Source organism: Canis lupus, chromosome 30 (assembly GCF_011100685.1).
Source record: "Canis lupus familiaris isolate Mischka breed German Shepherd chromosome 30, alternate assembly UU_Cfam_GSD_1.0, whole genome shotgun sequence".
Taxonomy (NCBI): Eukaryota; Metazoa; Chordata; class Mammalia; order Carnivora; family Canidae; genus Canis; species Canis lupus.
Genome location: NC_049251.1, coordinates 2,065,271 through 2,079,907, shown reverse-complemented (window position 1 = coordinate 2,079,907; position 14,637 = coordinate 2,065,271). Strand labels below are relative to the sequence as shown.

At 40.6% G+C, this 14,637-nt stretch overlaps 1 protein-coding gene across 39 annotated transcripts in view; it reads right to left on the bottom strand.

Annotated features, from left to right (window-relative positions):
• Window positions 1–14,637, bottom strand: part of FMN1 (formin 1) — a 433,671-nt gene that overhangs the window by 412,072 nt on the left and 6,962 nt on the right. The window contains exon 3 of one of the 39 annotated variants that reach the window (XM_038579921.1): window positions 7,343–7,407. The exons of the other annotated variants lie outside the window; for them this stretch is intronic. The gene's annotated coding sequence lies outside the window, so the exon portion shown is untranslated. The remainder of the gene's footprint in view (window positions 1–7,342; window positions 7,408–14,637) is intronic. 39 annotated transcript variants of the gene reach the window in all.

The window sequence follows — 14,637 nt, the reverse complement described above, 5'->3', positions numbered from 1 at the left end:
AGGAAACTATGGTCTGGGTTCCCATAATTTTTTTTTATACAGGCTTTTATGAAAAGTTGGAATTGGCACAAATTTCTGTCTCACAAATAGCAAACTAAATCTGTGACTCAGATGAGGCCACTAGGGAACACACTATCAAGTACACTTGTCATCAGATTAAGTAACATTGTTCCCTAAGGTGAACTTGTAGTACATGATATATCAAATTTCCAGTTGGGAGGAAACTGAGTGATTAAGAGATCAGCACACACAACACAATTCTCCTTCCCCTTCCTCTCTTCTTCTTTCTTCTTCTTTTAAGAGAGAGAGATGGAGGGAGGGGCAGAGGGAGAGCAAGAGAGAATCTCAAGCAGGCTCTATACCCAGCACACAGCCCAATGCAGGGTTCGACCTCACAACCCTGATGTCATGACCTGAGCTGAAATCAAGAGTTGGACTCTTAACTGACTAAGCTGCCCATGTGATCCCCCAAGAAAATCCTTCTTAAAGGGCCTGACATCATCAGAAGAAATATGGTTTGGTTGTGTTTGGAGCCTAGTTGAGCCAAAAAAATCTACAGCATACAAATCATTCTTGTAAAGAGAATGTTTTGAAATATTAAATATTTCAGTAAATAACAACATTTTATAATAAAAATAATTTCAAGGCATGTAAATTTAACCATTGGCTCTTGGAATTTAATTATTCAAGAAGGAAAAATGATCCATGGGGTTTTCTTAAATCTTGATGTTGGGAGACAGGATACAACATTTCCCCATTCCTTCTCTTCAGTCTCAATTGCTTTGCCAGAACTAAAATATTAGTAATCTAGCCATAACCACAGCTAGTTATTCTTCAATCCTAAAATGTATGAAAAAGGTATATATAATGAATACTTTCACAAATGGAATCAGAAATGTGTTTATACAACAATCACATTAGATTAGAATCACAATAATTCTAATTATTAAGAAATAATTCAGGAGGTATGAGGATGAGCTTAGCAGAGATATTTCTAATAATAGAGCAAAATCATATAACACACAGAAAAATGATAAAGCAGCTGAAGTAACGTTAATCTTAAGCTGTCATACAGCAGAGTGATCCACCTGATTCCAGCCAGGAAAGCCAGTCCCCTCTTTATGAAACTGATGGGCAAAGAGCTTCTTATAGGGGTAGATATACAGGGAGTCATTTGGAGGGTTAGAGAAATACTAAAAAGGAAGGATACATATTTAGCTAGGAAAATCTAGAGAGGAGCAGAAGCTGGGGTAGGGGACAGGAAGAGAGAGAGATGGAGACAATGGAGCAAAAGGGATAATATCTGACCCAGAGAGAGCAAAAAAGATAGATTTCTTTGTGTTCATAAGACTTTACAAGATTATGAAACCGAGCAACTCTTGCTTCAGGGCCTGGATTTGAAAAAGCATGGCCAAGACTGGAAAAGAGGCCATTCTTCCCCAGGCACCATCTCCTTTAGTGCTCTAAAAAATCAAAAAGGCCTATGACAGAAGCCTGCTGTGCCCAGCAGGGTGTCATTTTAATGGAGGGCACCAGCAGCAGAAGCAGGAAAGGTGCAGTGAGGATGAGGCTGGAGGATGGTATGACTGGTTGGATTGCTGAGCAGATGCCACACTCCAGGACATAACTGGAGTGGCAGCCTTCAGAAGTGGATGAAGTCCCATGTGAAAATGAAAAAAACTTAAGATTCACCACAGTAAGGTATTCTTGTCAATATGGCCTCACTGGAACAAATAAACAAGTGATTGCTGAATTCTTAAGTTTATGCAAGGTGAAGAAGCAAGTGACACAGAAAAGGACAAGAAAGAAACTCAGTGATAAATATGTCTCTCATCCCAAAGAAGGAAAAATCAAACTCCTCCAAACAGAATGGATTTCTTTGGAAGGCTGGCTATAGTTGGACATTTTTAAATGCATGTTGACAATTATTCGATAGATTTTTGAGAAAATCAAACCATTATCCATCCAGTTCCACAGACTTATCAGCCCTCCTTAAAACCTGCCCACTCTCAGATTCCAATCCATTACCAGGTTCCTTGACCTGGTTAGGGATTTGAATGGATTGGCCTTGGGGACCACTTCCATCTTGAGGTGGTATTATTATTTTTTTTTTGTATATATTATGGTATATGCTCTTCTTGGAAAAGCAAAGATTCTTTGCTCTTTTAAGCTCTTCTGCATAATATCTCACATCATTAAACTTTCATTTAAAAACCCAGTAGATTCCAACAATCATTAACATGATTTTGATTTGGTTACTTAGACCATTTAATCCCACAACACCCAGAATTTGGTCTACTGATAGTTAAAAGATCAGTCAGGTGTAGCTAGGCCAACAGTAGCCACTAGATTCTTGGGAGCACAAGATCAAATGAGCACATATCATATAGTTTTTTACTTTCCCAATTTCCATGCTGTGTCAATGTTACCAATGACAGGACTGAAAGTAGGATTGCCTTTCCCATATTTGGGCTTATAGACTAGTTGGGCATCAGAAGTATTCCACATTACATACTTTGGGGTTTCCAAAAGCAAAGGGTCATGATTCAATTGCATCATGATTTGTTTCAAAAGCTGGATGCTGACCCATGGGTCTAAATGGGGAGCCTGTGACACCGAGGAGAACTTTCAGATGGAGAGAATTAGTTTTACCATGTTTGTTTTAATTATTATTAATTTTATTTATTTATTTTTATTTAATAAAATATTTATTTATTAATTTATTATTTATTTATTATTTTATAAATAAAATAAATTTTATTATTTTATTTATTTAATAAAATTTTATTTAATATTTATTTTTATTTAATAAAAATTTTATTTAATAAAATTTTATTTTATTTATAAATAAATATTTATTTTATTTAATAAAATAAATTTTATTATTTATTTATTTTATTCTCACCATACCTTTTCTTTACTATTTTATTTCCTACCTCCTCTTTCTTTCCTCTTTTCTTTTTATTATTTTTATTTATTTATTTTATTTAATAAAACTAGATTCCTTTCAGAGAACGGAACTATTCTTAAAGACTTATGGTCTCAATCATTGGTAATTCCTGCAGAAGTTCTAGGGAGGGGAAATGACATTCTGGAAGAAAACACCCTCTGTCTCCTAATGTCTTACCATCTATTTTTTTCCTGCCATTACTTCTCTTTTATAAGAAATTCAGGAAGGCAGGAAGCCCCTATTTTTCCATATACCTTCTGCTTCCTTTTGTTTTGAAACGAAGAACTGAGTCCTCAAGAGCCAAGCTTGGACTACTTCACACAGTGCTGGCTATATATTTGCTGGTCAGGGGACCCAAAAACAAAAGCTAGTTATGGCCCCAGTGATGTACAGGTTTAGTACACATCAAAGCAGAGAAACCCTGAAAATACCTATCTTAGAGATGCCTGGGTGACTCAGTGGTTGAGCATCTACCTTTGGCTCAGGGCATGATCCCAGAGTCCTGGGATCAAGTCCCACATCAGGCTTCCTGCATGGAGCCTGCTTCTCTCTCTGCTTATCTCTCTCTCTCTCTCTCTCTCTCTCTGTGAGTTTCTCATGAATAAACAAATAAAATCTTTTAAAAAAAATTCCTACCCCATCTTTACCCCCACAAACACTTGGCAGTGCCCTCTCATGGATGTCAAAAGCATCAAGAAAGTCTCATCCATATACCATCCCCCTCAAATGAGAGGTTCAGTCTTGGTTGGAATATTTACTTTGTGTCAGAATTGAGCTGAGGCTACAATGCCATGAAACTGCACAATGCCTTATGCTTTCTGAAGGAATCTCACACACATAATCTTATCTAAACAGATCTGAAGATTGTAGAAGATCAGCATGCAAGACACAGAAGATTTTGCTGAGGGAAGTTTGAGAGAAATACCTGGTTGGAGTACTACCAAAGCATATGGCACATTTTTCATTTAAAAACCGTTCCTAGGTGGCTCAGTCAATTAAGCATCCAACTCTTGGCTTCAGCTCAGGTTATGATCTCATGGTTGTGAGACTGAGCCCCTTGTCAGCCTCCACAGTGGGTATGGAGCCTGCTTAAGATTCTTTCTCCCTCTCCCTCTGCCACTGCTGCTCACTCACTCTCTCTTTGCCTCTCTACATAAAAAAAATAAATCTTTTTAAAAAACCATTCCATTTATTTTTTTAAAAAGATTATTTATTTATTCATGATAGAGAGAGAGAGAAAGAGAGAAAGGCAGAGACACAAGCAGAGGGAGTAGCAGGCTCCATGCAGGAGCCCAGTGTGGGACTCGATCCCGGGACTCCAGGATCGTGTCCTGGGCCAAAGGCAGGCACTAAACCACTGAGCCACCCAGGGATCCCCCAAACCATTCCATTTAAAAACCCAACCGTCTGTCAGACATTTTTGTCTGCATTACTCTAGGTGGATCATTTGTCTTTGGCATCTCCAATAGGCTTCTTTGTGCTTCCCTTCCTCTTGTAATGCATTCTCTTTCCTGTCCTTCAAAAAATTCACTTTCAAAATATGACTGGATATAAGTCATTTAGCTTCTGGCTACATATGTTAGCCATCCCAGGAGTATTTTCACTTTCACAGTTACTCTGCTGAAGGAAATGATAAGTTATGGAGACAATTTAGGGTATTCAAACTTCACTTAAATAGGAGAAGTATCGGTAGGGTCAGAGGTCTTCCTAGCACTGACAAAATCCTAATGCTTCTGTCTGTAGCTAACACATGACTTACGAGAACCAAGAGTGTTTCTAAGTAGTCTATGTCATTAAATATTTCAGGTAATTACTATTGTTTATGATTACTCACCATATACTGGGTACTCTCCCTAGGGCTTTACCTGTTTCAACATATTCATTTTCATATGCACATACACACACACAAAAATCTATGAGGTAGGTACTACAAGTATCCCCATTCTACCATAAGGAAACTGAGGTACAGAGAGGGTAAGTAACTTGCCTGGGGTCTCACAACTACTAAGCAACCAAGCTGGGATTTGAACCCAGATGGTCTGTCTCCAGAATCCTGACTCTGAAAATCCCCTACAGGACTGTCCAAGAATACTGAGTCTCATTCAGAAGATGGGCTTACTTATTTACTAATCCCTCTTCCTTAGGTCAAAGAATATGGAGCACTCACCCTTTGGTGCCACTGGTCCGGGTCTGAGCAGTATTCCCATGAGATGGTTTCCCCCCCCAGGCAGCGCAGACCGAGGGAAACACAATGAATTCAGAGTGAGAAGGCTTGGACTCCAGTCCAACTCCACCAATCACTAATAGTAATCATTCTCAAGCCACTCACTCCCTCTGTACCTCAGTGTCCTCAACCATGAGATAATTTTTGATTCTCCCTATTTACATGCAATTCCACAATCCCTCCTGCAGAGAAATGGAGCCCACTCTCCAGATTCCTTTTCTAGGTTGACACTGAATTCAGGGCACACACATGTGGGATCAGAACCCAAACTCCTGAAGCCAAAGGACATCATGGGGCAGAGAGGGGTGGAAGCAGGCAAAGAAAATGGCATAAGAAACTCAGAAGTAGGGAGACAAAACCAAACTTTCATCAGTCATACAAGAAGTAGAAGGAAAGCAAGTGAAGTGTTGAAAACAAGTAACACTGAATGTAAAATTAGTATGAGTGAAAAAGAAATGCATTAATAGGGTTTATTATTTCCACCTCTATTATAAAAGAAAATTCATTATTAGCTTACATGAGACCCAGGGGACAGTGATCTCTCCACCCTGGATTTATCTAAAGCCTTTTCTCCCTTTGATCCAAATCCTTTATTTGGAACCCAGCTTTGGTACTTTAATCACTTCCCCCTAGCACATGCTCAAGGCAAAAATCTTCAACTCAAGGCCCTTCGCAGACTCTTATCAGTCTAGACCAGTCTATGATGTCTCCATGTCCTTCTCTAGTCTCAAATCTATTTAGCCTTGTCTGTCAGAATATTTGACTCCATCCTAATTGGGGCCTATAATCTCAGTTTTCAGATGTGCCTGGGCTCCATGCCTTATAGTCTTGAGGGCCGGAGGGTCCCTCCCTCCTACCTCTTAGCAAAGCTTTAGGAACTACACTGCCTAGGTTCTAATCCCAGCTCCTCCACGTAGCACAGTAACGTGAGATGGCTGTGTATTCTCTATGTGCCTCAACTTCTCATGCCTCACATATAGGCAATAATGATACCTGATAGACCTATACATAGTACATATATACACAGGGGCTCTATCGGTAATTAGTATTCCGTGTTTCAGATCCATATTGTCCAGGAAAAGAATCTTAGGACACCTTGTCTCCTACCGCCAATTAACCTTGTGTGATATATTTTTCTGACTTGATAAAAAGCTCCCTAGGGGGAGGAACTATCATAATCATCATCTTTGTATTCCCTATAGTACATGTCTCCAAGATGGAAGATATTCAGCAAATCGTGCACTGAAGTACCATTATCTGAAGATATAAACCCGACCTGTGTCTCTGCCTAAAAATTCAAAGGCATTATTACTTGTAGTCAGCATTAATGTTTAATGATGGTTTGAGTTTACCTTCTAGTAAACACACAATTAAAGTAGACAAAAAGTCATTATCAGAAAAAATAACTGGCTTTCTCTCATTAAAATATGTATCAAGAAGAGAAAAATTTGAAAAATACAAAAAGTCAGATTAGGGAGTAAATGGCTAGACAAATACCAAAATTTCCATTACAGATCAGATGAAAGTGATAGTAGGGAACATGAAAGGTGAAGAAAAGAGATGTTTTTAAATAATTCAAGATACTAAACAAGGGGGAAAATGGACCTCTGAAACTTTGAACAATCCCCAAGAGGAAAATGAAAGATGTGATTCCAAGATTTCACCATCAACCAAATAAATATATATGTTTTTGTTTTCCAAAGCTTTGAACACAGCAGAATTTTGATGACTTAGTCTCTGGCTAGCTTCAGGTGTCTGATCAAATGATCAGCCTCATAAAAAGTCTTCCTTGGTGACTCAATCTGAAAGACTGCCCATGTTCAAAATGTCACTCTCTAGCCCTTCCCCGAACTTGTTACATGCCACTATATATATATCCCAGAGTCCCAGGATCGAGTCCCGCATCGGGCTCCTTGCAGGGAATCTGCTTCTCCCCCTGCCTTTGTCTCTGCCTCTCTCTCCATGTCTCTCATGAATAAATAAATACAAACTTAAAATAAAAAACCAAGCTTCGTAAGACTGGAAGGCAGCTAAAAGCATGGAAGGGAGACCAAGGCTGGGACCAGGATAGTGGGGGTGAAGAGACTGCAAAGGACCCCAGGTCCAGGGTGGGACTTGGCAGTGAGCACAAGTACACAGCACGGCAATGACTGAGTCCACCTTCTTACCTACATCAACCTTCACTTGGGCAGGCTCCGGGCTCTGAGATGTCAAAAACATGATGCCACCAGGCCTGTGTAGAAAAAATAATCCAGGCTTACCCGAAGCAACTGCACATTAAAGTGTGTGCATGTGTGTGCGTGTGTGTTTCTGTGTTGTCTGTATATTTGGACACGCCGATTCTAAGAGGCTTTCAGTAAAAGATAGTCATGATGCTGATCCTCTTGCTTCTGACGTGAGTTGAGGGACGAGAAGACCCTGCACCTAAGACAGCTGTAACATGTCACCTGAATGACTGCAGGGTACAGGATGACCAGCTGTGTCAGCTTGCCCACAACTGAGGGGTTGCCAGGAAGCAGCCTTCTAGTGCTGCCCCAAACCAGTACTGGTTAGCCACCCTACCACATCAGTGCCCTCTGAACTGCTCTGTGTTCCCTCACCTGCTGTTCACACCGCACCCAGAGTGATCTTTTCAAAACGAGAATCTGACCTGACCCCCTCCACAGCCAGTCACACAGTCCAAACCATCCCATGGTTCTCACGCTCTTAAAACAGATTTTAGCCCCTAACCTGTCCTGAAAGGCCCTGTGGACCTGAGCCTCCACCTCGTCCTCCAGCCTCCTTTCATACTGTTGCCACAATTACATGTGTCCGCAGCTCACGTGCAGGCTGCCCCCGCCACCACAGAGGCTCCACACACACTGTCCCCTCTGCACAGAGGTGACTCCCACCCTTCTTCGCGTGGTTCACCATCATTTCTTCAGAGGAGTCGTTCCTGACTGCCCTCTTCTGAGCCTTCCCAGGGCGGTGGCCACTGTGGCCAGTGCCCACCCTGTCCTCCCAGCAGGAAAGCACACCCCAGGAGCTATTCACACAAACACCTGTGCCTTTCTACCCACTGGCTTTGCGTGTTCCCAGGAGACCCCTCTCTAAACATAGGCTGGTCCTGGAGGAGGCAGGAGCAGTGGACAGGAGCCACATCACATAGGTTTTGGGGCCATGATACAGAATCCAAATTTTATTCTAAGTCCAAGGGGAAGCTCTTTGGAGGTTTCAGGCTGGGCAGAGACATGATCTTTCAACGGTCACTCAGAGGGCACCTGGGGGACTCAGTGGTTGTGCATCTGCCTTTGGCTCAGGGCCTGATCCCAGGGTCCTGGGATCGAGTCCCACATCGGGCTCCCTGCATGGAGCCTGCTTCTCTCTCTGCCTGTGTCTCTGCCTCTGGGTGTGTGTCTCTCATGAATGAATAAAAAAAATCCTTAAAACAAAAAACAAAAACTCCCTACAAAGGTCACTGAGGCTGCTGTATGGAAACTAGACAATGAGAGGGCAGGCATGGAAGCAGAGAGAGAGCAGGCCCAGATGGGAGGTGAATGCAGTAGGAAGGAGTCATTGTGGAAGTAGCTGTTCATAGCACAACAGCCAGAGCCTTCAAGCCACCAGGTCAGCTTCAGAACAGCAGCTCACCTGAGAAGACCCTCTGAAGCCTGCTTCATTTGAGGTGGTTCTTAGGAGAGGGTGAAAAATCTGTGTGTGTGTGTGTGTGTGTGTGTGTGTGAGAGAGAGAGAGAGAGAGAGAGAGAAGTAGGGATAAACATAGGGAACATACTAGATCCACAGTTTATCTGTCATACTAACATGTCATGATGGGGAGGCAATTAGGGAGAAGTCTAAAGGAGAGAGGGGGAAAAAAGTTGAAGAACACTGTTCTAGAGCATCAGACAGACTGCAGGCTCCCTCTCAGGACCATCAGGTGCTCTTCAGCTGGCCTGGGACGGCCCTGGCCTCCTGGACCAATAGTCCTAAAGCTGCCCTGTCACCTTACGTTTCCTTGGAGCCATACAGACACTGACTAATTCACCTTCTCAGTGGGAAGATGGTCTAGTAAGATATGATGGTCTATTTACAAGTCGGCCTTTGGAAACACAGGTACTCCTGTTTGAACACTCCAGAGACTTGCGAGCAAGGGAAGGAAGGTCTGGGAGTGAATTAGGGTAATGCAAATACGGTGTGTCTCAGAGAGATTGTCAGTCCTATGATTCATGTTTCTCTTTCTGCCAAGACTCCATCTACCCCTCACCTGGTGAATTCCTGGGCTTCTAGCAGAGTCCAAGCACAAGTGTCTCCTCCCCTAAAAATCCAGGGGACATGATGATTCTTTCCTTTGAGCCTTCAGAGCACCTTGCAAAAATAAGTAATGTCTATTCTTCCTTGAACACTTGTGGCAGGCATCACGCTGTCCATGTTACCCGAGTTACTTCACTTAATCCTCCGTTAGTCCCATTTCATAGATAGGAACTGAGCTCAGAGAAGGAGCTCGTTCAATGTCAGCAAAAAGACCCTAGAGTGGAGATGCCACCCCAACCAGCCCTTCAGCCTCTAGATTGTACATACACCACTGTATTATCGCTTGTGTCCTATAAGCTGTAGTTCATGTGCCTCTTTCCTCCGTTGCTTCCAACATAAATTTATGACACAGGCCACGTGTCACAAATAAAGAATGAACTTTACCGTGAAATCCTGTTGCATTAACTGGAATATTATTTGCTGAGACTCAGTTTCCTCAACTGTAAAACAGAGACAAGGAATGCCTACCTAATAGGTTTGTTGTCAAGAAAAAATTAGATATGACTTTTAATGCACTTACCACAGTATCTGGCTCATAAAGACCCCTTAATTAAAGTGCTGATTGAGGGCCTGTGAAATACCCAGACTTATGATGGACACAGGGGAGAAGGAAATAATAAAACAGTTCTCATGGAGCTAGCACACTAGGAATTTAATGTATTTGGGTTGCCCTCACTTCCTGAGGGCAGGGATTACAGGTGATGTGACACTCAGTTTTTAGAGCTCAGCAATATCCAGAGCCAAATAGGCACCCAACAATTTTTTAGTGATGAATAATAGTGGTTTACACAGTTTTAGATCCTAAATATTGGAGATCATGAACAATTGTGTCAAGTTAGTGGGTTATCATTTATCAAAATAACTGAAAGTAAAGCACAAATATATCACGCCCAGAGCTGTATGCATTCAGTTCATCCAAGCATGCAGCTACCACTAAAGGACTCTCAAAATAAATACACATAGCAAAAAGGGATACTATAACCTGAACAATGTAAAAATAATAAAACATCTAATAATATTCAGGAGGTGGGAAGAAAAAACAGGGAGAAAGTTTCAAAACTGTTAATCTTTGAAAAAAAAAGAAGTCAACTGATACTTTCTGAAGAAGAAAGTTCATAAAAACAGCAATATAATTAATGAGTGACTACAGCTTCTTAATACTTGTCATGATACTTTAGCCATAAAGAGACATTTTAAAAGAAATAACATATCTTGAAATGAGGTACATTTATTTGACATTTGACTATTCTTTAGTTTCAATTCAGTTTTTTAATTGCTTAAAAAAATTTAATTTGTTTTTATTTAAATTTAATTATTTTAAATTTATTTATAAATAGCATCTCTATTTATTTTTATAAAAATATTTCTACCCATCCAGATAGACAGATACATAGGTGTAGACAGATGTCTGAAATGATGTTATCTAAGGTTAATAGTGGGAACTGTAGTTTTCGAGATGATTTTTTTTTTAATTCCCATCTTTGTGATTTTTTAAAAAAAGCTAATTTATTTACTTGAGAGAGAGAAAACACAAAGGGAGAGGGAGCCCATTGCAGGGCTGGATCCTAAGACCATGACCTGAGCCAAACACAGACACTTAACCAACTGAGCCACCTAGGCGCCCCAACATATGTGATTTTTTTTTTCATATGTGATTTTTTTAAGTGTTTTTCCCAAAAGTAGAGGGAATATAGAATACAAAATATGAGTGGGAATATGGATCATTATTATTTCATTCTTTGTACCTTTACATATTTTTCACATTTCCAAAAATGATTTTTAAAATGGCTTTACCTCAGATTCTACATTTATAATTATGTTTCTTTCCTTTTAAGTCAGACTCTAAAATAGATAGAAAATATGTTTTTTACTTAACGTTGCTCATGGTATCCTTACAAGGACTTGAGAACCTAATTTGCAAAGCAGAAAAGACTGGATTCTTTTGAATGCTTTTTATTAAGGTAATAACAAACAGAGAACTAATGAATGGTTAAATGTTTGTTTGCATTATTTACGGTTTTTACAACAAGAATGAGAGATTATGAAAGAGACTATGAAAATCTTCATGTTGAACTATGGTCTGATGGATTCTTTAAGACCGGGATTTCAGGGACACCTGCGGGGCTCAGTGGTTGAGCGTCTGCCTTAGGCTCAGGGCATGACCCCGGGGTCCTGGGATGAGTCCCACATCGGGCTCCCCCCAGTGAACCTGCCTCTCCCTCTGCCTGTGTCTCTGCCTCTCTCTGTGTGTCTCCCATGAATAAATAAATAAAATCTTAAAAAAAAAAAAAGACCGGGATTTCAAACTAAATGGCTTTCCATTTAGTTTAAACTAATGCCAGCACATGTTTAAGACATGATCATTGAATGTCAACATCTGCTTGCTGTGATAAATGACAAACTTGCTTAATCCAGTTCTTACCCTCTACTATGGTTATATAGTTATAAAAAAGGGACTAGCTGCTGTGAGATGTCTTGGGGAGTGGTGGATAAAACATCTGAGCTACCTGTTTAGGTCTCACAGGAGGTGCCATGGTCACATCATTTTCATTTATAAAAGTTTGGGGAAAGAGCGGGATTCTGATTTCCTCCATAAAATAGCTCAAGAAATCTATTTACTTTCATGTAGCCTCGAAATTTAGGGCTAATAGGATTTGGCATTTCCTGGGTTTTGCATGCTTCCACTAATATTACAGACGGTTTCTTTTCAATTCAGTGAACCACCTGGATGTGAAACGTTTAATCACTGTGAATAACAATTTAGAGAATAGAAAATAAATTTTTGTTTCTCTTTGTGAAAATGTCTTCTCCCAATGATAAGTTATAGCCTATGGTTTGGGGATTGTTGGTTTTTGTTTTTGTTTTTTTTTCACATAAAGGAAGGGAAATGTTATAAAACAATATTTGTGAAATGCTTTAACTCCTATTGCATTCTGTCAAGATGTGGGTTGGAATTTTTCTAGCCTTGGAGTTGACAAAATTCATAGGGAAAATGATGGAATCTTAGATTTAAAGAAATAGATTTAAAAAAAAAAACTTTGAAATTATCAATTCCATCCCGATTCTGGATTGTCTCTTTCACTATAACCTTTGTGAATGGCCATCCAGTCTCAACTGGAACTCTTAAATGGCAAGTTGTTCTCCAGACCACAAGGAAACTTCATGGCTTTCAGACAACTCTAAGTGTAAAAAAATAAAAATTTAAAAATTCCCTTAATCTCAGCTAAAACCCATTTTCATTGATGCCTTCCCACTGGTGCTTGTCCTTACATGCAGAGCTTGTAAACCCCAAATTCCCTCCTGTCCAACAGCCTTTTCAAGACCTGAGCTTCTCATCCTAAGCACCTCCTTCCCCCATCTCTTCAGAAGCCCTCAGATGGAAGCACTTCCATTCTCAAAAACCCTGCACCTCATCTGACTGTTCATGAGTGTGTCAACACCTTACTAAAAAGCAGTGCCCACAGTTAAACAAAAGTCTCTCCAAAAAAAATGCCAAAAGTTGTTCTAGGATTGTAAATACAATTCTTGCAATGGTCACTTTAAATCCTTAGATGAACACCTCTTAAAGAACTAGATTCTATCTTACTATCTCTTGCCCTATCTTGAGTTTGTTTCCTCTTCACCAAAACTGCCTTTGCAGTCTTGAAGACCATTCTTGAATTACTTTTGGTTGCAAGCACCTGAAACTGATTTGGGCTCCCTTAAGGAAAATAGAGGCATATCCAATTTCATGAAATTCATGGATTACTGATTTCAAGAAATCAGAATAAGGGTAGGAAATCCAAGAGCCTTTCAATGGCTACTGGGACAGACCACCAAGGCCATCCCCCTGGAGTACTTCTCTAACTGTGACCTAACTCCACTGATTCTTAGTCACTACCATCCTTCAGTCCTAAACTCTCATTCTTGGGGAAGGGAATCCAACGGGCCCAGCTTGGGTCCGATTTCTATCCCTGGTTTCAGGAACCATGACCAGGAACATGGTCTAATGCATATGGAGCCCAAACTTAGATATGGGGTCATTTTCAGAGAAAGGAAAATAGTCATGAATCAGATAGATCCAAAATCATTGTATTTCTAAGAAAGGAATGTTCAAAGATCATTAATCTGTTTCTTTTTTATTTCTCCTTGTGTTTTTCCCTTTTGCTTGACTCCCCCATAAGGCAGATATCAGAATTGGTGTTTATTGCATCAGGAGAGGTGAAAGGCAAGGGTTTGAAAAAGAGAAATAGCCTGAGAGTATTTCTGGATTTTGTTTTCCGAAATCCCAAACACTTAGAAGGTCGCAGGGAATTTCTGGAAGGAAGTAATAAGAAGGAATGAAATGTATGGACATGAAGAACCTTGTAGCAACCTAGAGCATTATCTCCCTCTGGCCATTGGAAAAGGAAGGAGGGAGGCTTATAAACCTAGGAAGAGGGAGGAGCAGACCTTGCTTCCTGGGTTGTCCCCAGGGAGACCTCACATACACCCCAAGCTGTGTGTGGGACATCTAGGCATCCATGACCTGGACACCCGCAGCTGAGCAAGTTACAGAAGCAGCAACATGGCACTAGAGTATAACCTGTGCAATCAGACACTTCAATGACCAGAGGGTCCCCTCTGCCAGCACTGATGCAAGGTGCCAGCCCCCTGGAGCTTGATACACCTCTGGGGAAAGGTATGAGCCCAAGAAGGGCTGAGGGAAAGTCTTCTACCTTTCCAGAAGGAAGAGGCTTGAAACTAGAAAGAATATGATCAGAAAAAAAGTTGAGATGAGATACTTTCTATATACCTATGTTCATAGATGGAGATTCTCACCTGCCACAGTTGCAGGGAAAGATGGGAGCAAAATAAGAACAAAGGATTTCTGCTTCCTCTCCTTCTGTGAATCTGACCTCATCCTTTTCAAGTAGTGGAATTTGTACATCACATCCTGCTTATAATATTAATAGCCCTCCTTTATAGAACTGACTTATTTTTTTTTCTACTCCTCTTATTTATGACCTTAGTTTTCCTGATGCTATTCCCCTGGGTCCAGGCCATACCTCTCTTACAGTGTAGTAGTCTTAGACTATATGTCTCTTCTCCCTTCTTCTGTGTATTTCGTCCTTGTTTGGTGTAGTATGAGCACAAGATCACCCTGCAACCATTTTGGAGCCTCCTGCCACCTTTCCCTTTTGCTTTGTCCTTT